Here is a 21,345-nt window from a genome sequence, read left to right as displayed (position 1 = left end):
TATTTCGTGCCGCTTTTCTCATGCCGCGAAAGTTGGTCGAATTCTATCTTTCGCGGCGGCCGCCGCCAAGACGCATTTCTATCAGCCAATAACATTTCGTCTGGCAGTCACGTGAGAAAATACAATCACGTGGTGTTTTAATGGCGGAAAGTTCGACGTGGTTAACCGAGATAACTAACATCAGAATAATGAGGAAAGAATAATAAATTTAACACAAATTCTACACAGATACAGTAATTATATATCATTTAATTTAAAGAACAAAACCGAATCTTACTCGAAATAGTATTCTTTATCGAGAGATCTTAATCGAAGAATAAGCCTATTTTGTACATCAGTTCTTTACCGATCCAACAAAATATCTCGGCAAGATTCTTGCCAATACGATATCTCTAATCCAAAACATTCATTCGAATCTTCGACGAAATCTTCCAGCTAAATAAAACGAGCCGTACAAAACAAAATTTGTAAACACGTGGATAGCGGTGCGTCGATATCGTTCGCCATCTTGAATACTGAACGCATACGCCGAAATGTAAACGGATTGCCGCTTGTGTGGTCGTGATGCCGCGCGGCGAAGACGCGTTTGCGTCACCGCTTTTCCTTGCAGCGCCGCATGTGTGCATCCTCCTTTAGCCGCCTGCTAGATATTCGGCCACTGTCGCCCGATTATGTGAATAAGGAGGAGACTAGATCAACGGCGGGCAACCCGCGGGCCAGCTACGGCTGGCGAAAAGTTTCTATCCGGCCCGCGAGATCTTTAATAGATTATTAAATTGGAAAAATAACTATTAATTAGTTATTTTTCCAATTCTTTGTAATTTTCGAAAACGATAAAAAAAATAAATGTAGTAATTAACTTTTTATTTATTTATTTCATATTTGCAGACTAAAAAAATTACGAGTCACAAGAAGGCGTCAATTAACTACTACGGCGCGGAAAAAAACGTAAAATTTATTCTGGCCCATGTTATAAAAAGGGTTGCCCACCCTAGACTAGATTTATAACAACCCAACCGATAGGAGTTTACTGGCACGGTTTTATGATAGTTCTGTATAGTTGACAGGAGTTTAAAAAAACTCCATTAAAATATTTGATATATTTATTCTGCGTTTATTCCGCTCTCCCATCTTATATTACTTACGGATTTCGATGTTAAACCGGTGACATTACGATTTAGTATGTCCCATCTGTAAGGGGATGCAGAAAAAACGTGTACAATTCTAGTACAGTGTTAAAAATTAACTGTTACTTTGGCAGCATCATTTACAACCAAATTTAATGAATGAGACGTACAGTACATACAATGGTACAAAAAAAAAAGCTTTAGAATTTATTTTCCTTAAATTTACGATTTATATATCCGTTGTCATAAAAATTTGTCTTTCCACTGTTTTCCCAAGACTACAGATATTCAGGTACAAAGTAACTGGTTTCGACTTATTTCTACTTAAGAAGTGACTAAATAATTAAGAGATTAGGGAATGGGGACATAAATAAAACCCTGTTGAAAGAGCCAGAATTTTACTTCAACAAAAGCTTAACAGAACCAATCACTCGCTCAGTACAGTGGGAAACTGATTTCCGTGTACACCTGGTATTAAAACGAATTAGTTAGAAAACGAATGACTATTAAGTTTAACATAGTTAGATTTTTACAGCTACGGTGAGAAACGTTTAAAATTTACAACAGCCCTGTGGCGTCCTTTGAGATATACTAGTGATGCGACAAAAGAGGCATTTGACATTGACCGGTATCGGCACCCTCGGGATTTGGCACGCAAACACTCACTACACACCTACCTGGACCGTCACTAGTTCCATCCATTAGCTACTCGTATCAAGATATTTGACTAAGTGGATTGCTTTAAGATTTAAAAAGTAAAGAATATTTTATGTTATTTTTATGTACGTTTCTTTACAAAGCTATATTTTAATTATAATTTTATTTAAAAGTATATTAATACAATCGAACAATACATTGTACCAGGTATGTATATCCACCGCATATTTTATTTCACCGAGTAAGTTTTTATAATTTATTTTTAATTTTAGCCCTTATATCGTGGCTAGCGATTCAGAATGTAATTGTGATATTAAAAATACATTTAGAGAAGTCTACAGTTTTTACTGGCTTATCGAACAAATGAATACGAATGGACCCTAGACCAGTGATTCTTAACAGGAGGGCCGCGGCCCCTGGGGGTCCATAAGAAGTTTGCCGGGGGCCGCCAAATTATGCAAAATTTCCTTCAGAATATAATAAAAAGAAAATTGATGTATAATCCGAATATCGTATTGAAAAGTGAAATAAGAAAGATAAAGTTTTTCTATTTAGTTTTTATTTATTTATTTTGTATTTCTTCCTACATACAACTTTGTTAGTACAGAAGAAATAAATGCAAATATGCTATTTACACCGCAGTATTTACTTCTTTTATTCCAAAGCAATTTTAAGAAACTATTAATGCTTGGAATTTTAAAAATAATTAGGAAAAATAGTAGGCTTTGAAAATTTAAATATTTTTGCAAAAGATATGCAAAATCCTTAGGACAAGTGGGCGTTTTAGTTTTAGTTTAGTTTTAGCATCGACATTGGATCGATTTATCGACATGTTTCTTATTTTATTTTCTGTTAAAAATTAATGAGTTTTCATGTTTAATTGTGAAGTTTGAATGTTTTTTAATAGATAATGAAATAATAAAGTTATGATTTACATTTATTATATAAAAAATAAAGCAATAATAAAAAAATCAATTTATTATAGATAAATTATCAAATATAAATTATTAAAAAATGGGGGTCACAAAAAAATTATGAAATATTTGGTGGGCCGCGAGTATAAAAAGGTTAAGAACCACTGCCCTAGACCATCACTGACGCGCAATTAACTGATTGCCCCTGGAAGTCGGCTTCTTACAGAAACACAGCTTCCCTGTCATCAAATGTCACGGCACGCCACTGTGTTACTTATGGCAACGAACATGGAGGCCCGACTGACCTCTCGTATGGGCGCCACCACACGCCGCTATGTGCTAAACTAGTGATCGATTCACGGTAGTTCTTGAACAAAGTAAAAAAGGGGGGAAACATCTACTAAAGGCAATTTTAACGGCAAGCGACGGGACTCCCGATCGCGATAGCGAGGCCGACTTAGCGGAGAGCGACGCGACTCCCTATCATCGCGCGATCGCCGGAAAAAAATATGATAACTTTTTTATTTTTCGTCTCCGGTCCAAAAGTAGGGTATCGTTGAACTCGTCTCGGTCCCCTGAGTTCAGATATATACCCAAACTCACGAAATTCTATAGGGAGTAATCTATAGTATACCCTAATAAATTTATGTTGAAAAAAACCATCAACAAGAAAAAAGGGGAAAACGAAAAATGAATGTTTTATGTCCATAAAAGGGCATGTCTGTAGAGATTTCCAAGAAAGTCAGACTTCTCAGGTTAAAACAATAGATGAATTTGAGTACTTAGATCGAACATCTTCGGTAGGAATCGAATTGTCAGCCGATGTTGACTCATCTAACGACCTGGGTTCCGATCTCGTTACAATTCGTAGCGAAGGGGAGGACCAATTAGAGAGCGGAGGCAAGTCGGCATTGACCTATCGGAATGTTCGATCTGGGACTCAAAGGAAAGTTATAAAACCCTAAGAAAAAGAGGAGGTGACGTTCTCGGTTATTAGTTCTCTCAGTTCTCGATTCTAGTGCTCCTCTCCTGGATTTTTGCTACGGTGATTCAACAAGGAAAGCTTGTTTGACGTCCAGGAATTGGCTTCGTTCTCCCGTCCCGTCAAGTGTCGTCCCCGTACTGTACACCCAGTTGCCGGAAGTCATCTCTTCAAGTTGTGCTGTCCATATTACGTTCGCCGGAAGAGAAACAATCGTCGGAACATTTGAACTTTTTGTACAGACTGGTTTCCCATCTTTGGATAGGCATTACGCCTTGTTATAAGAATAGTTGTAAGAAATTTTTATTTTATTAAATGGTTTTGAGATGGAAAACCTGCCTCTGTAAAATTTTTCTACTCCCACACGGCAGTGCTGACCGCTCGACTGTCGCGACATCTTTTCACCCAATCGGCTAACCTCACAACACTAAAAAATTAACAATAACAAAACAAATAAGTTACTGTATATATTAAAATTTCTCGGCAATAAAATACAATTTTAAAACTTACTGTAAATACATAAGTCAATATCAAAGTCTGTCTTTCTATCGATGGCGCCAATTTCAGGCACCGTACATTCATTGGGTCCTAGGGGAGATCCACCGCGATAAAGGTGTGTAGTAGGAATGCCTATTCCTACTACACCTTTATCGGCAAAGTAGTGTGCCGCCAGACTTGTCCAGTGTCCGTAGCCGACTAAGCCTCGACGACTTCCACAACTTGTTGGGACTCCCGCCAGAGGCCATGAAAGCGCAGTTCCAGTTGACCGTGACAACCTAATGGCCAGGATGGGGGCATATCGGGGTAGATGCCTCTAAAACTAGGGCCCGCACCGCCATAGGGGTAGTGCTCCCGAGCAGTAACAAAATCGAAGCTTGGGAAATCTACGAGATAAGTAGTGTTTTTGGAACGGAGACCCAAAAACACTACTTATGATGTAAACACTACATGGGCTAATGAGGGCGACCCGACTCTCCGCACAGTCAGACGGCCATATTCTCTGACAGCCTATCGGACCTACAAGCAGTGGCGAATGTGTCTTTTTCATTTCCTTCGCTTATTATAGATCTGTCAGAGAGCATCAGTACTCACAAGTCAGAGGGTGCCCTGTGTCGTGGGGTAGACTCCCGGCCATACACAAATTCCCATTAACGAAGCGGCAGACAAAGCGGCACGTTTCCATACACCTAACGGTTCCATTTGGAGGACACTGTTGCTACGTGACCTCGCCCATGCCATTCAGATCGACACTATCCGTCAATTGACGGATACCTGGACAGCTACTCTTAGGAAGAAAGGCCGTGAGCATCTCCGTCTCTTTACCGCATAGTATTAGCATTATGCCTCGAATCGGCACATGGTGCTGGCCCGGCTACGCACGAAGACAGCCCCACTAAACGATTTTTTATATTCTCGCCGATTAAGAGATTCACCGACGTTGAGGGCAAGTCGGTGAATCTCTTAATCGGCTCAGGAGACGACCCTTTATTTTTGGCTGCAGTGCCCTCAATACGCTAGCGCCCGCTAAGATCTGGGCACGACACTGAACCTTAACCTATCACACGCCAGTATTTTGCTTTCTATTTATGTGCCTTCGACCATCGTTACTCCCCGCCATCACGTGATGGGGCTTGAAACGTACTGTACAGTACAGTACGTTACTCGCACCGGTCGCTTCCACTGACCAATGAGTGCGGTCGATTCGAAGAAAAACCCTACACGGCTAATATCTCCATATAAACCGTGAGAAAGAGAAAAGAAGAAGCTAGAATTCTAGCGGTGGGAGGACTTAAGCAGTTGCTAGAAACGAGTTCAACATCGCAGCTTAACTAGACTTAGCAGGAATTCTGCGTTAATGAACACGACCCAGTATTCGCAAAGCAGAGATTTAAAACTTCCGTATTAGTTTCATTTAGAGTAGAGTAAACAGTTCGTTCCTTAAACGAAATCATTAAAATATTAATTAAATGTTATATTTTATTATAAAACACATAAAAATATTATTAATTATCTTTCAAAAAAGATATTTATTAATAAATTTCACCGGGAAGTTTCAGAACACGAGACTTTTTCTATGTTGTTCTAATGCATCCCACAGACGACAGAAAGGGGTCGAGATTATCCGTCATCATCGTGTACACCCGTCAGATCATCACTCACATTCATTAGGAGAAACCAAAACAAAATGTCTTAAAGAGCAAATATTATTAAAATCGAATGATTATTAACATTCAGATAAACTAGTTATTTAAAGGAAACGTAATAAAATTATAAAAAAAATCAAAGATTTTTCTAAATTATTGGATGAATTGTTTAATGGTAAGTCGATTTTGCGTCTACAGTAGTTAAGTTATAATCATCACGTCGTTCTCAAGTAATTAATTTGATCATTTCCATGATGATAAACAAATACTTCATCCACTAAAAATGTAAGGATATTGATTGCTTTATTTATAAAAATATAATAATTAAAGAAAATCTAAAGTGAAACTAATATGCTTTGATAGGTAAGTGTAGGTTGTTTTGAAGTTACATATACAAATAAGGAATAATTAAGGAAAAAAATGACTTTCTTATTACTCATTTGGTCAATTTTTAAAGGCAGAAATGAAGATAAATTGTATAATCTTGTATAATAAATATATATAAAAAATTATTGATATAAAATGGGATGTATTGATGATGATTAAATCATATCAATAACATAATGTCTCCTATTTAGAATTTTATCCTGTGATTAACTTCAATTTTACTAAATAAATTAATTATATAAGTTTATAAGAAATTAATTTTGCAAATAAATTTTTTTTCATGTTTTTTGCAGATTTATTCATTTAAACTCTGTTTATTACTTTCTGTAGTATAATGTCATTTTGTGTTATTTGTATAAAATTTTATACTTTTATTTTTATATTTTATGTAATATGTTTGCTTATTTCATCATATATCATTCATTCATTTTGTTTTTATTTAGTTTTTCATTACAGAAAAATTGTTTTTACTATTGTGATTTTTTTTAGTTTTAATTTATCATTTAAACAGTTAATGGATTTAATAAATTAGTTCATATACATATGTGAAGTTTGTATACATTTATGTAAGGTTTTTATTTACATGTTTATATAATTACTTTTATATTTTTACATTAATATATATTTTTAATTTTTTCCAGTTTCTGAATAATTTTCTTTATTGTTTTTAATATTATTAGCGAGGTTGCGGCTGAAGTTTTCATCTCTAAAACATGAATGTTAAGCGTTGACTACAAGATAGTGGTGCTTGACGTTCGACGTTCACATTTTAGAGATGAAAACTTTGGCTGCCATCTCGCTATTATTATTATTATTATTATAAAATTATGTATTATATGCTACATGTAGTAATGTATCATCACATATTTAAAATTGTAGCATGAGATTAATGGATTAATTAATAGGATTAATAGAATCATTATTCAATTACATGGATATTAATTAATACTTTTAATTGAATGAAGTAACACTATAGGTTTAGTAAGAAATTTAAGAAATTAATTTTGAGAACAAAAAAAGGTTTCATGTTTTCTACAGTTTAATTTTTTATTAATTTTATTAAGCTTTCAATACTTTAATATTTTTTAGATGAATGGAATGAAAATAGTTTGATTGATAATTTTTGTTTGAAAGCAATATTATTATATACAAATTATTTTCTGTAACACCTGTTAAATTTTCAATTTTTAAGTTAGTAATCTGATATTCAGAAATAATATGAAAGATTTGTATTGATTATCATTTCTGTTATCTCATATTTAAGTATTACATATTTAAAATAAATACTAGGAATCTTTATCAATTGACTTTTTATATTTATTTAAATTTTCAACAATTTTTTAAAATGAAACATTAATTTAATTGGAATTATTTTTTAAATATCTGCATTTATTAAAATTAATGAATTTGTTTTTATGTAAGTACATAAATATTCTTAACAATAATAAAAATATTTCAAATTTTGTCTACCTTATCCATTTTTTTTAATCTTGTTATTGTACTATTATTTATATTTTTTGCAGATTTCTTTGTAGAAAAATAAGTAGGTACAGATTGATTGAGACAATTAATTGGAAGCATCTGAAAACATTTGTAGACTAGCATGAGATTGCAAGTTAATGGAATTGAATAATCAGCAATTTCATTTGTTGATGTATAGTAGAATGCTGTCATGATAGTTAAACATGTGAAATCAAATGTGATAGGTGTAGCAGCTGTGAAATATTGAGACAGTTTTCTTAATTAGATAAACATATATCTCAAAGCTAGATTATTTTCGAACTAGAATTAAACTAATTTTAATCAATTAAATTATAGAATTGACAGATAGATGATTAATTTAAGCAACCAGGTTGTGTTAAATTGATTTTGAATTTTAATAATTAATCAACTAAGTTAATAATTAGAAATTATTAATCTTAACACAAAATAGCAGCTTATCCTATCTTTATACCAAATTCTGTAATTTAATTATGGTAATTAAAAATAGCTTAGTTTTGGCTCAAAAATAGGCTTTTAGATATATATTTTGTTAGCAAATCAAACCTTAGTTTATTCCAATTAGATAAACATCAATATTTCACTAATATTTGACTAGTGCATATTTTATTCTATTCTTGGACTTTCAGCCTTCTAAAATTTACAAATGATTATCAAACATTTGAGATAAGTTAAAGATATGACAATAGATGTATTTGGCTGCCTGAATTTCATATTAAAAATAATGAAAATCTGACGTATGAATAATAAAAGTAATGAATATTCAGCTATGTAAATATCTTAAAGAGCAGGATAACTAATTTTTGAGAATAGCATTGTAAAGTAGAAATATATAGTGATGTATTACACTGTATTTCAAATTCTTTATTCCAAATTTATTAAATATGCAATTATATTTTTTTAAGCAGAATTTTCTTTAAACATTGAAATTAGAATTATTTATGAAGCTAAACAAATGACCGAATTATTAAATACTTAAGACAGAGTTGACATTAATTTCAAAATTCAAATGCTTTCAATGTATTTGTTCATTTTGAAGATATTAATATTCTACTTAAAAAATTTCATTAGAAGACTATGAATCTTCTAATGAAATGACTACTACATTAACTACATTGTTAAAACAGTTTTCAAAATCAATTTAGTACTGCAATGGATTTGATGATTCTACTTGATTTATATAATAGTTCAAATAACAAAGAAAGAAAACTTTCTTTGAAAGAACTTCTTTTAAAATTTTAATAAAGAAAACTTTATTAAAATTTTATAGTGTTATGACAAAGTAATAAATTCTAATGTGATATGTTACATTCTGCATTAGTAAAACATTAGTATACTTGCTATGGAAAGACTGAGTTATTCAGAATGTTTTATGAATAACATCACATTTAGATCTTAAAACATTAAAAACATATTGATAGAAGAAATTGCAAGAGCCAACAAACTGACTAGTATACAAATGAAATTCCATGGTCTCACTATTAAGAAATTACAAGCACACCAATAATAAAAATTTTGAACTTCCAGGAGTCTACTCCATATCAACTTCAGACTAGAGTAGGAAAGCGTTGAAAATACATCAGGGTCACAACAAAGCCACTACAACAATGTGAACAGGAGCATTGCACATCAGTTGCAAAGGTGTAACACACAATGGCATTAGTTGCCTATGCAGACAATTCAGAGGTACATTTTTATTTATTTATTTATTTTTTTATTTAATGGTCATCATTTCCTCTTCTGGGGATCAGAGTCATCCTTATCCCGCTAACGCACCATAACGAGAACGTTTCATTTATTTAAACTTCAATAAAATCAAACTTAACATAATAGCTCACACAGTAAAATTAAATATAAAACACAGGAATATTTACAAGGTTCATGTCTTATTTATACATGACATTTCTGGCAACTTGTCAGTATTTGGGCAAAAGGAGATGGCTTGTCTCCTTAGCCCTTACATTAGGCTTCTCTTTGTGTAGGTCCCTTACTTTTTGTTACATATTAGATTATAGAGTTCTGGTTCAGGTGTATTGTAAATCTGTTAGTCTACCAGTAAGAGTTCCATTCTTTCCCTCTCGTATTTACAACTCTCAAAGAATAGGTGTCTGAGGCTCTGCTCCTCTGCTCCACAGCTGCAGGCTGCAGCAGTCTGTCTTCTGTCAATTCTCCTCAAGTATTCATTGCTATTGCAATGGTTCTTAACATGTTTTTAATGCCAGATATTGGAATTTTCTTATAACCGAGGTTTGTCACAACTGAGTGGTGTGCCACTTTCTTTGCCAAAAGATTCGCTCATTTGTTTCCAACAATGCTGGCGTGGTCCTTTACCCATTTAAATTTTATTGTTAAGTCACTTTTATCAATTATGCTTTTTATCCTTAAGGACATTTTGTTTGTGTCATTGAACTGTTTTAACTCACTTAATGCCATGCTACTGTTCAAGTTTATGAGTATAAGGTCGGTTGTCTGGGTCTTAACGGCCCAGTATGACCCAGACAACTGACCTTATATACAATTGAAAGAGCCATCCAGAGTATATCTCAGTTTGATATACCATACATTGATCTCTCAATCTATACTTTTTTTCATGTATCTCTTTTCCCTTTTCCACTGCTAGGAAGGCTGCTCCAACCCTTCCATCCACTTTAGAGCTGTCTGTATAAATCTCTATTGCTCCTTTCTTGTTATTATTGGCTGTATTTATGGCTCTGCGATCATATGGTTTGGGCATCATTTGTAATATTAAACAGAACATGCTCAGCAAATAATTAGATTATCATAACACACCTTTTACGTTGCCAAGATAGTTTTATTGAAAACTAATGTCAGATTTAACCAGAGAATTGGAACATTGGCATTCCAAAAATAGAATACATATATTCAAATTCAAAAAATTGACAATGGAAAAAATAAGAAAATAACAGAAAAATAATATATACAAATACAAATATAAGATAAAAATAGTAATAGTAATAGTCAGATATAGTAATAAAAATAAAAATCCACTAATAATACTTTGAACAAACATTAAAATAAACTATTAAGGTATATTGATGAAACATGTAATTATAAACTAAAGTAAGATTATCAGTTCATGGCAAACTTTTTGACTATAAATTTCCAAGTTGATGGTAGGCCTTCTGTGCCCCTTGCTCTGAGGATGACCTATAGAATAGGCCAAAAACATTAGTTTTCAATAAAACTATCTTGGCAACGTAAAAGAAGTGTTATGATAATTGTTTATAATGTTGGTTTGAGTTCATAGTCTACATCTGTGTACTCCAGCTCTTCTATCTTTATGTCATACCCCTTTCTGCAATAGTAGAGGGTAGCTCATTCTTTTAATATTAAGTCAATTGGCGGGGTCCTCGCTACTACTAGTAATGCATCCGTTGATGTGGTCTGGTATGTCTTTGTCATTCTCAGCAGTATGTATCTTTGTGCACTATATAGTTTTCTTTTGGTTACCTCTTCTGGCTGCCAGATACCAAGCAGAAGCTGCATAAGCGATTCTTGGAATGAAATCTCCTTTTAAATGACATTCAATATTACATAGAAACTTTTACATTTGGAACTGTTGAGTGAATGATTCTGTTTTATCTTTCCTATTTAAAAATCGTTCCAAACAACTATTTTTAATCTTTAAAATTATTTCAAACAATTCTTTACCTGAGGAAGGACCCAGGAGGAGTCTGAAAGTGTTTGTACTGTTAAATTTTAATTTGCATTGGTTAAAGGTTTCTGAGGTATGTTTTGTTTAGAAGGCTCCTTTGTATATAATTTTAATGACCTTTCTGTTTAGGCTTCACGTTTCTTTGGCCACCCTGGCAAGTACTGTCAGAGTGGCCAAAGCAACATGGGCCACTCTGTATTTTTTTGGTTTATGTTCTTGTTTCTAGTTGCTATTGTATGTAGGAACCATGTTAATCTATGGTCTTGTATAAATTCAGAGGTACAGGCCTCCATAGATTAGACAGAACTATCACATTACTCAAGAAAACCTTTCATTCTCAAACATTCACAAAAATTAAAGATTTTCAGGGCCAACAGAAATAAAATGGCCATCACTTATTGGGATAATGATACCCTATCTGGAGAGCCTTGTATGAAATATGATAAAGTTATGTGAGCTTTATGTATGTCAACTACACAACACTTAATCAGAGAGCATTTTAAAGAATTTAAATTTGGCATTTGATTGCACATGTTACTTTGAATTTTTGTAAAATCTGAAGATGGTTGTTTGAAATGACTGAAAATGTATATTTTTTTTTAAATAGTAAAGGTTGGTGTTATAAACTGCTGGATTTTGGTTTTTTGTTCATTTTTATTTTGAAGGTTTCCATTAAAGGAGGTAGTAGTTAAATCTAGCGTGAGATGGCAGCATAACTACCTATCTCTAGACAAATTATTTAGTATTTAATTAATTACATAGCCTTATTATAGCTAGATAATTTGGCAGTTATTTGGCTTTAACTATAAATAAGATTTGTGAGTTGATGTTTATAAATACAGGAGTTTCTCAGGAAAACTAAAAAAATTGCCAACTATTTTGCCAGTTTTAACTTTTTTTGCCACTTTAAATTATTTACATCACTAGTTTTACTGATTAATGCAGGTGCTGGTAGCCTTATCAGTTTTGGAGTCTGGAATGCAAAAGAAGCATATTCAGCTATCACTTAGAAATAGAAATCATTTTTGAATAATTTTTTAATGAATAATTCTGAATAACACATTTGATCACAATTGTTTAAACAGTATTTCACATGTTCTGTCATGTTAAAATTTTTGGTTTTAGTCGACTTTCAGTAGACTAAAACCAAGTGATCGAAGTGAAAAAAAAATGTCACCTCAGAATTTTCTGTCAGTCAATAAAAAATACCATCTGTTAAACACTGAGCGGCATTACATGAAAATTTCTTTTAGTTCTTAATGTCACTTTTTACTTTACTGCCAGAGCTTGCTGCATGACTCATGAAATCACTAGATGTGTAGTGCACAGAATGTCTATCATAAGGAGCTTGACATTCTGCTGTTTTTCTTGAAGTGTGCTTTGTGATTCAATTTCATGCTAAATGTCAAAGTAGACTAGGGGTTTTTATCACCAGTGTTATATTTTTATTCTACTTTAATAAAAAGTGGAATAAAAATATTACCAAGTGGCAATTTTGGCTCAATTCTCTGCAACCGCTATGTGTATATAAGAAAATCAATCATTAGGAATGATAAAATTTTCCAAATGTTCAATCCGCTTTTGTATTCTGTGCATAAAAATTTTATTGATTTTTCTTGATCCACTCTTATACAGAATCTGAAGATAAATGTTGACCTTTCATTACGACCTTTAATTTTGGGAATTATCAGAAATCTGATTGTGCCAGACCTTGACATAAAGAAGTTGCAGAATAAACTGTAACTTCAGGATCTTAAATGTCTTTGCTGTTTCCTTACTGCAATGTGGTCTCATGTTATGATACAAGAAAAATATTTTGTCTGATCTCATTCTGTAAATACATCTCAAGTGCTTATAAAGAGTTGAGTCTGAAGATTTCACAATACAGTAAGACCCCACTTAACGCTGCCTCGATTAATGCTGATTCAATATAATGCGGTCTGCTTGAAGCCTAAAAAACGCTCAAAATTTACACTGATTCAAATTGTCACAGCATTTCATTGATTCATATATAATACGATTATTCCCAAACATGAACCAATTGGCAAAAGGTGGCAATTCGTTGTAGCGCCATACTTTCCTTAAATATTCTTGTTGAATTTTATTTTGTGCAATTTTGGAAAAAAAATAACATCATGGATGCCATAGGAAATATTGACTTTGCTTGGCAAGAATTAACTGATAAATGCATGAACGGAGTGTGGAAGAAGTTATGGCTGGAAGTATACAAGAATTCTCAACGAGAAGAGCCTGTCGTCGTATTGTTAGGTTGACCAAATTGTCAACCTAACAATACAACAGGACTAGGATACAGCAGGACTAGGAGATGTAGACGAGCAGAATATTGGGGAGTTACTGCAGGTTTCTGGTGACAGCTGTACCAACGACAAGCTTCAAGAACTGGCAGAACAAGAAATTCATGTAGAACTGGAAAATTGTGACTCTGAAAACAAAGAATCCTAAAGAATTTCTGCACAGATTTCCTTAGTAAAAGTTTGGTAATGATAACTGAAATCGTTGATCAAATTGTAATGAATGATCCAGATTTTGAAAGGAGTGCAAAAGTGAAACGAGGCATTTTGGATGCAATCTTCTGCTACCAACATTTGCTTAATTAAGGAAAGAAAAAAGTGACAAATGAAACTATACAACTTTATTACAAAAAACAAGAGTTTCAGAAAAGCCAGGATCTTCATCACAAAATATGAACTTTACATTTCAGTGTGCATATATTTATGTGTTATTTAACATATATTATTTATTAACATTAATATAAAAATAACTTAAAATTATAGTAAAATTTGTTTATTTGTGGTCATGTGTTCCTCTTTCCCTATTTACTCCATGTTAAAATGACTTCATTTAATGCTGTTTCGCTTAGAGCTTGTCGTCTAGGAATGCATTCCACACTTTAAGCGGGGTCTTACTGTACTTAATGAATGAACTGTTTCTTTTTTTGACAGATACTACATCTATACTACTACCTTTTCATTCTGACATTTTCAGCATGACTTTTTAAACAGAGAATGATTTTGAATTTCTTAATGTGCAAAGAATAAAGATGATAAAACTGAATCAACTGTACTTATTCTTTAGGTCATAATAATAAACCCATCTCATCTCCTGTGATAAATTTGCATGAGAAAATCATTATCTTCATGATGATAATGATTTAGGAGTTCTTGACAAACTTTCATTTACTGTTCTTTGATGATATCTGTTAATCAGATAGAAAAAACATACCACCTTTTTAAACACTCCAGCAAAAGTTTAATATTAAAGACAATCGAAAACGTTTTTTTTAAACAATCTTCATCAGTTAAACGATACAATAAAAAGAACATTACAGAAATAGAACATAATAAAATTAAAATTATGAAAATAATGAATGTGCATGCGTACACAATGTTGCACACTTAGGGGTATAAAAAATTCAAAATAATGATAAGGGTATAAAGATATAAATATATAAATAGCGCAACAGTTCTGCATTACAAATTTGTTCTATAACTAGTATAGATTATCTTGATAAAATGATTTCCATGTTGTGGACAAAGAATTGGTGTCTCTGTGATTAATACATTAAAGTGCAAATTAAAACAAAATGTATTAATCACAGAGACACCGACTCTTTGTCCACAGCATAGAAATCGTTTTATCAAGATAATCTATAATAGTTAAAGAACAAATTTGTAATGCAGAACTGTTGCGCTATTTATATATATATATCTTTATACCCTTATCATTATTTTGAATTTTTTATACTCCTAAGTGCACAACATTGTGTATGCATGCACATTCATTATTTTCATAATTTTGATTTTATTACATTCTATTTCTGTAATGTTCTTTTTATTGTATCGTTTAACTGACAAAGATTGTTAAAGATGATCAAAAACATTTTTTTAAAATATTTTGCTGGAGTGTTTAAAAAGGTGGTATTCTTTTATAATTCTAATCCAGTATAGTTAATATATTTTTAATCAGATAAAATATACACCTTAAAAAACTCCAGCACAATTTAATTGAATTGTGCTGGACTTTGTTAAGGTTTCTATTTTATTTGACTTAATTCTCTAGTTTATTATTATATTTATTGGTGTGTGTTAATTGTCTCAGTCATTGTCAGATCTGTATAAGGGCTAATAGAACTTGAGCCCAGTTCCCCAACTTTTAGGGGGTTTAAAGACAAATGCAAAGTGTAGCTGTTAAATAAGTAATAGAATTTAGAAATGTAAAATGATATCAATATAAAAATTTATTGTTAAAATTAAAAAATAGTCTACTGTCATAACCTAACTTTGTTATACCTACTTAATGCTTTACTTAATTAACTTGCTTATAACAGTTAATAATGGTTAATAAACTGTTGTTTCATATATAAAATATATATTTTTGAAATTTATTATTTAAAAGTTTTAAGAGGCCAAAGAAATTTCAAGCTCAAGACTCCTAGAAGTTAGATCTACCCCTGGATTCAGTAAACTGGTGCAGATTTTTCCATAATTCAAAAATAGGCTATTGTGTTGCATTTATTTTTGACTGTTGTGTAGAGTTGGAGAGCAATTTTCCTTTTCTTTATATGGCGATTTTCTTAAATTAGATCATTACTAAAATGTGCATCTTGTGTTGTTGAAATTTATTTTCATATTTTTGTTTATCAAAAACATTTATCCAAGGCAATGTGGTCTATGATACCTTGGTTAATCGAAAATGTGGAATTCTTATTAAAAACCTTTTTAAGAATTTAAAAATTAAAATTATTAAATAAACTGAATTTGGATGCATTAACATATACAATGTACTCTATATAGACCTATTTATTGAAATGAATAACTTTTAAGTTATATAATAGAATTCTTAATTTTATTTACAATGGTGTTTACTAAAACAAATATAAATCCACAATTACATTTACCAGTAAAATTTTAATCTGTTCTAAAATTCATATTGTCATAAGTCACCAAAGTAAATTTTTTTGAAAGTTTTAGAGTTAATTTTGAATATTGCAAATTGTTTCTAGCCAGGATTTGTGAAACAATTATATTATGTTCTCTTGTCTTTGAGTCAGGCATGACAGGTCCCTATCCTGGTGTCAGGTGCTCAGGGAACCCACGTTTTCCCGTTTCAAAAATCAATTTTGTAAAAATCATAGTTTTATTCATGTTAGGTGAGTAGCTATTGTGTTTTTGAAATCTTAATAAAGAAAACTACTCAAAATATATCATTTTTATTTATTTTATAATGAAAACAAAAAAGTATTATGTTTCAGGAATTTTTGTTAAAAAAAATTGGCAACTTTAGAAGTGTTTTAAATGAACTGTAAACAAGTCTGTTGCTATCTAAGGCCGAGACTCCACTAGGGTAAAAACGGGCATAAAACCCCTCGCAGTAAAAACTTTTAATCACGTGATCTATTTGCGTTTGTGCTTGGATTACGGTGGAGGTCCAGCTAGTGAACTTTTTACGCTGACGATGCTGTCGAAGTTACGCCTGTACAGTTGTATACGTGATATATCGATATAAAGATAATGATTATATTCTACGAGTTTTTTCTGTACTATAGTTACAAATGTAGTAAAAATAATATCTTTATATTCATATATTAGCTTCTATTATTGTATTATTAAGATAATATACAGCACTTATAAGCTTAGCTTTTATTATATACTCTTCAAAATTGAAGGATTTTTCTTTGGCTGTCCATATCATGTGTTTTAGGTATCCATTATTAAAGTTGGGATACCTCTTGTCATAGATACATGAATACTTTCAGATGTTTTTGAGAAATCTTTTCAGATCTATTCTAGAGTAGCCAGGAGAGAACATACACAAAAGCTCGTTTTCCACCATTTTCGCTCCGTGTCACAATGATCTAGATTCCACTGACTTCTGATTGGTGAATGGTATCGTTTTATGGCCGTATTCACATCGAATGCTGAACACTGCTCAACTTGCTTTTACGCTGGTTTTACGACTTGCTCAGGCATAAAATATCATGGTCACGTGATTAAAGGCTTTTATGGCGAGGGATTTTACGCCCATTTTTATGCTAGTGGAGTTTCGGCCTAAGCTCTGATTCACTTTCTTGTATGTGTCTTTTAACTGTCTCAACCAATAAATGCTTTGTCACCATCCCCGGGCCATAAATATTTTGGGAAAAGACCAGCCCCTACCATTGTAAAGCAATTAGCGGTAAGTAGGGAGTATGTGGATCATAAAATCTAAGCTCCAATTTGCTTTCCCTTAAGTGGGTTGACTTTGTTTAAGCCAATAAGTGTATTTTCATTGTATTTTCACCAACCCCAGGCCAAAAATTATTTTGGTAAACACATTCCCTAGCAATTAGAGGGAAAAAGGCAGATTATTGGCTAATAACATTGATAGTAAACTTCTTTTACACTGTAGTTGGTTAATTTCTTTGTCTGTTATTAGATCAATGAATCATTCACCTATAAAAACAAGTGTCACTAAAATTGCTGTGAAATGCCACGCTCCCTCAGATTACTATCTTTGAATTATGTAAACAATCGCTATAAAATCGCTTGTTTTTATCATTTTTTCACTTCTAATTTGCTAATGAAAAGTTGTTTGACAGTATTTAGACAAATAAACATGTTTTCAAAACTGTTTAGCAATAAATATTCCTGGGAAACTCCATCTTTCAATACTAACAAGGGAACTGTCGGAGTGTCATCTAATAGATTTTAATAAAATTTAGTTAATAATTACGTTAAAAGTATACAAACTCTATGACAAATTTCTAGTATTCACTAAAAGTGTTAATCAGAGTTATTAGCAATCAAATGTCGTACTATTTTATAGTACTTAAACACAAATATGCAAATTTTTAGAAGTGAAAGGGTCGCGGAGGAAGACGGCGATATTACATTTAGAATAAATTCTGGAATTTTCGAAAATGGGAGAAGAATTAATAAAATTTAGTTTAATTACGTTAAAAATATACAAACTCTATATTAAATTTGTAATGTTTACTAAAAGTGTTAACACAAATATGCAAATTTTTAGTAGTGAAACGGTCGCGGAGGAAGACAGCGCTATTACATTTATGAATGAATTCTAGTTTTCGAAAATGGGAGAATTAAATGTAAATATTCAAAACATTATAGCAGAATTTAAACGTTTATGTGATAATGTTTGGCCTACAGAAAATATTTGTAGGCCTAATATTTCAGACGTTGATAAACAGGTAGCCAAACTGCTTTTTAATGCATTTAGCGATATTTTAAGTAGTTATGTAAGTAGAGATGACGAAGAATTTTGTCAGATGGAAAATAATAATTTGATTATAGATAGGCCTATTTCAGATAATAAAATAACACGTCTGCTTCTAGAGAAAGAAATTGATAACGCAGACACTGACTGTGAATCGGGATATTCAGATGAAAAATTCGATAAGAATATAATCTCAACAAAACGAAAAGAAGAAATTCTTAACTTGCATAAGAAACACCCAAAATGGAAATTACACACATTACAGCAGAAAGGAGCTAAAGAATTAAAACGTTTTAGTGATTTATATAAATGGGAAAAACAATTTAAATCTCGAAATCATAGAATTGAAACGTTAAAAATCATTAAAGAAATGCAACGACACTAAACAAATGTTTGACGAAGCTCGAGGCAGCTATAAAATTGTTAAAGGAAATCAATTAAAAATATGGGCATTACAGAAATTTCTTCAACTGAATAGTTCAATTAAGTTTACCGCTAGTGATTCTTGGGTTGCAAAATTTAAAAAAGAATATAGATTAGTATCTCGAAAGATTACAAAACTTGTAAATAAAACAGAAATAGTGAACGAAAAGGATATTTTAGTAAAAGCTGCGCAATTTCAAACAACAGTAAAAAATTTATTGCCATCTTATTCGCGTAACTTCATATTCAATACGGATCAGTGTGGTTTTTCATACGAAATGATTTCACCAAGAACACTTTCATATAAAGGAGAAAAAAACACTATTGGATTTGCACATTCTCCAAGTAATAAAGTTACGCATTCCTACACTGTTCAATATTTAATTAATGCTAACGGACAAGTTGTAGGTAATGTATTTATTTGCTTACAAGAGGCTCATGGAACCTTTGGACCTAGAGTTCAAGCATCGCTGTTCAATGCCCCAAACGTAACTGTTACAGCTAGCTCATCTGGCAAATTATCTACAGCAATTATTACAAACTATGTAAAAGACGTATTATCTCCAAATATAACAGAAAACTCTTTATTAATAATTGACTCGTGGAGTGGACAAACAAATATTAATATTTATAATACAGTATTTCAAACATCTACAAATCAAAATTCATGCGAAATATTAATTATTCCACCAAAGTGTATGTCTATATGCCAACCTTTAGATGTCAGATTTCATAGACAAAAACTTTTAGCTAAAGAAATTTTAAATGCTATACAATTATTCTGTAATGATTCTTCGATGAAATTGTTTTGGACAACTAGAAATGGCATTATAAAATTACATTCGATTCTTCATCATCAATTATCTGCGCCAATATTTAATAATTTGATTAAACATGCACGGTTCGCTTCTGGACTCATAAATGAAAAGTGTCAATTCTTAAATGTAAAACAAGTTTGTTTTTCTTTTTTAAACACCGACAGTTTAAATTGTGTCGAGAGTAATTGCGAAAATCTTCGATTTGTTAAATGTGCACGATGCCAACAGATTCTTTGTTTATTTTGCTTTGTTGAAAAATATCATGTAAATAGTTGCCCATCTAATAATTTGTGAATATAATAACTTTTAAATATATCTATTAAAATGTATTTATTTATTACGTTTCGATTGTTTTTTTTATATTTATTCTATCAATACTTTTATATTAAATGTCATTGTTAAACTAGTATATATATCTAATCTTTTATAATATTTATTTTAGTTTCCTTATTGAGTTTCCTATTTGAGTTATTCCTTCTTCTACTCTGTAAATGTAATACAGTGATACCTCTGTTTTCGTAGTGTTTAATACTAAAAAAAATTAAGAAATTAATATAAAATGAGTATAAAAAACTAATACAATGGTCTCCGAAACAGAATCGCCATCTAACTGTTTTTGATTGATCGAAATTAATAATAACTGTTCGGCCTCTTCAATTGTTTGCGGTCTCCGTTTCATTAGCACATTTACACCTTTTGCTACATTAGCCTCCGTTTTGCTTCCTTTTTCGCCACAACGAAACTTATCGTGGATGCCGACTTCCCGTACAGTACATGCGACCGATTTCAGCAATCTTAATGCCGGTCACGTATTTTTTAATGATTTCCTTCAACTCGATCGTGTTCCTGGCCTTGTTTGAAAGGCTATTGGCTCTGGAAACTTTCTTTGGTCCCACGATGGAACTAAAAAGAATGGAAGCAATGGAATTGTTTGGCTAGACGCGCGGAGTAATGCTCATACAGCAAGAAACACCGCCACGATGACTTGTGAGCAGAAAAATGCGTGGGTCGCTCTTTGTTTTCGCAAAATTAGCAACGAGATCATGTGGCACGCCGACGAAATCCGGGGCAAATTTTTTGCAAAAAATGACGAAAACCAAAGTCAACGAAAATCGAGGTATTACTGTATCTTCCTCCGCGACCCTTTCACTACTAAAAATTTTCATATTTGTGTTAAACTACTATAAAATAGTATGACATTTGATTGCTGTTAATCCTGATTAACACTTTTAGTAAACATTACAAATTTAATATAGCGTTTGTATACTTTTAACGTAATTAAACTAAATTTTATTAATTCTTCTCCCATTTTCGAAAATTCCAGAATTTATTCTAAATGTAATATCGCTGTCTTCCTCCGCGACCCTTTCACTTCTAAAAATTTGCATATTTGTGTTTAAGTACTATAAAATAGTACGACATTTGATTGCTAATAACTCTGATTAACACTTTTAGTGAATACTAGAAATTTGTCATAGAGT

General features: G+C 32.0%; 1 protein-coding gene across 1 annotated transcript in view; it reads left to right on the top strand.

Annotated features, from left to right (window-relative positions):
• Nucleotides 1-5,788: 5,788 nt before the first annotated feature.
• bchs (WD repeat and FYVE domain containing 3 bchs) overlaps nucleotides 5,789-21,345 on the top strand; it is a 232,023-nt gene continuing 216,466 nt past the window's right edge. Inside the window, exon 1 of the mRNA XM_067264512.1 lies at nucleotides 5,789-6,003. The gene's annotated coding sequence lies outside the window, so the exon portion shown is untranslated. The remainder of the gene's footprint in view (nucleotides 6,004-21,345) is intronic.

This window comes from Centruroides vittatus, unplaced genomic scaffold, assembly GCF_030686945.1.
Source record: "Centruroides vittatus isolate TY-2023 unplaced genomic scaffold, ASM3068694v2 contig_19, whole genome shotgun sequence".
Classification (NCBI taxonomy): domain Eukaryota; kingdom Metazoa; phylum Arthropoda; class Arachnida; order Scorpiones; family Buthidae; genus Centruroides; species Centruroides vittatus.
Note: the sequence above shows the minus strand (reverse complement) of the source record. Positions and strands in the feature narration are given on the sequence as shown.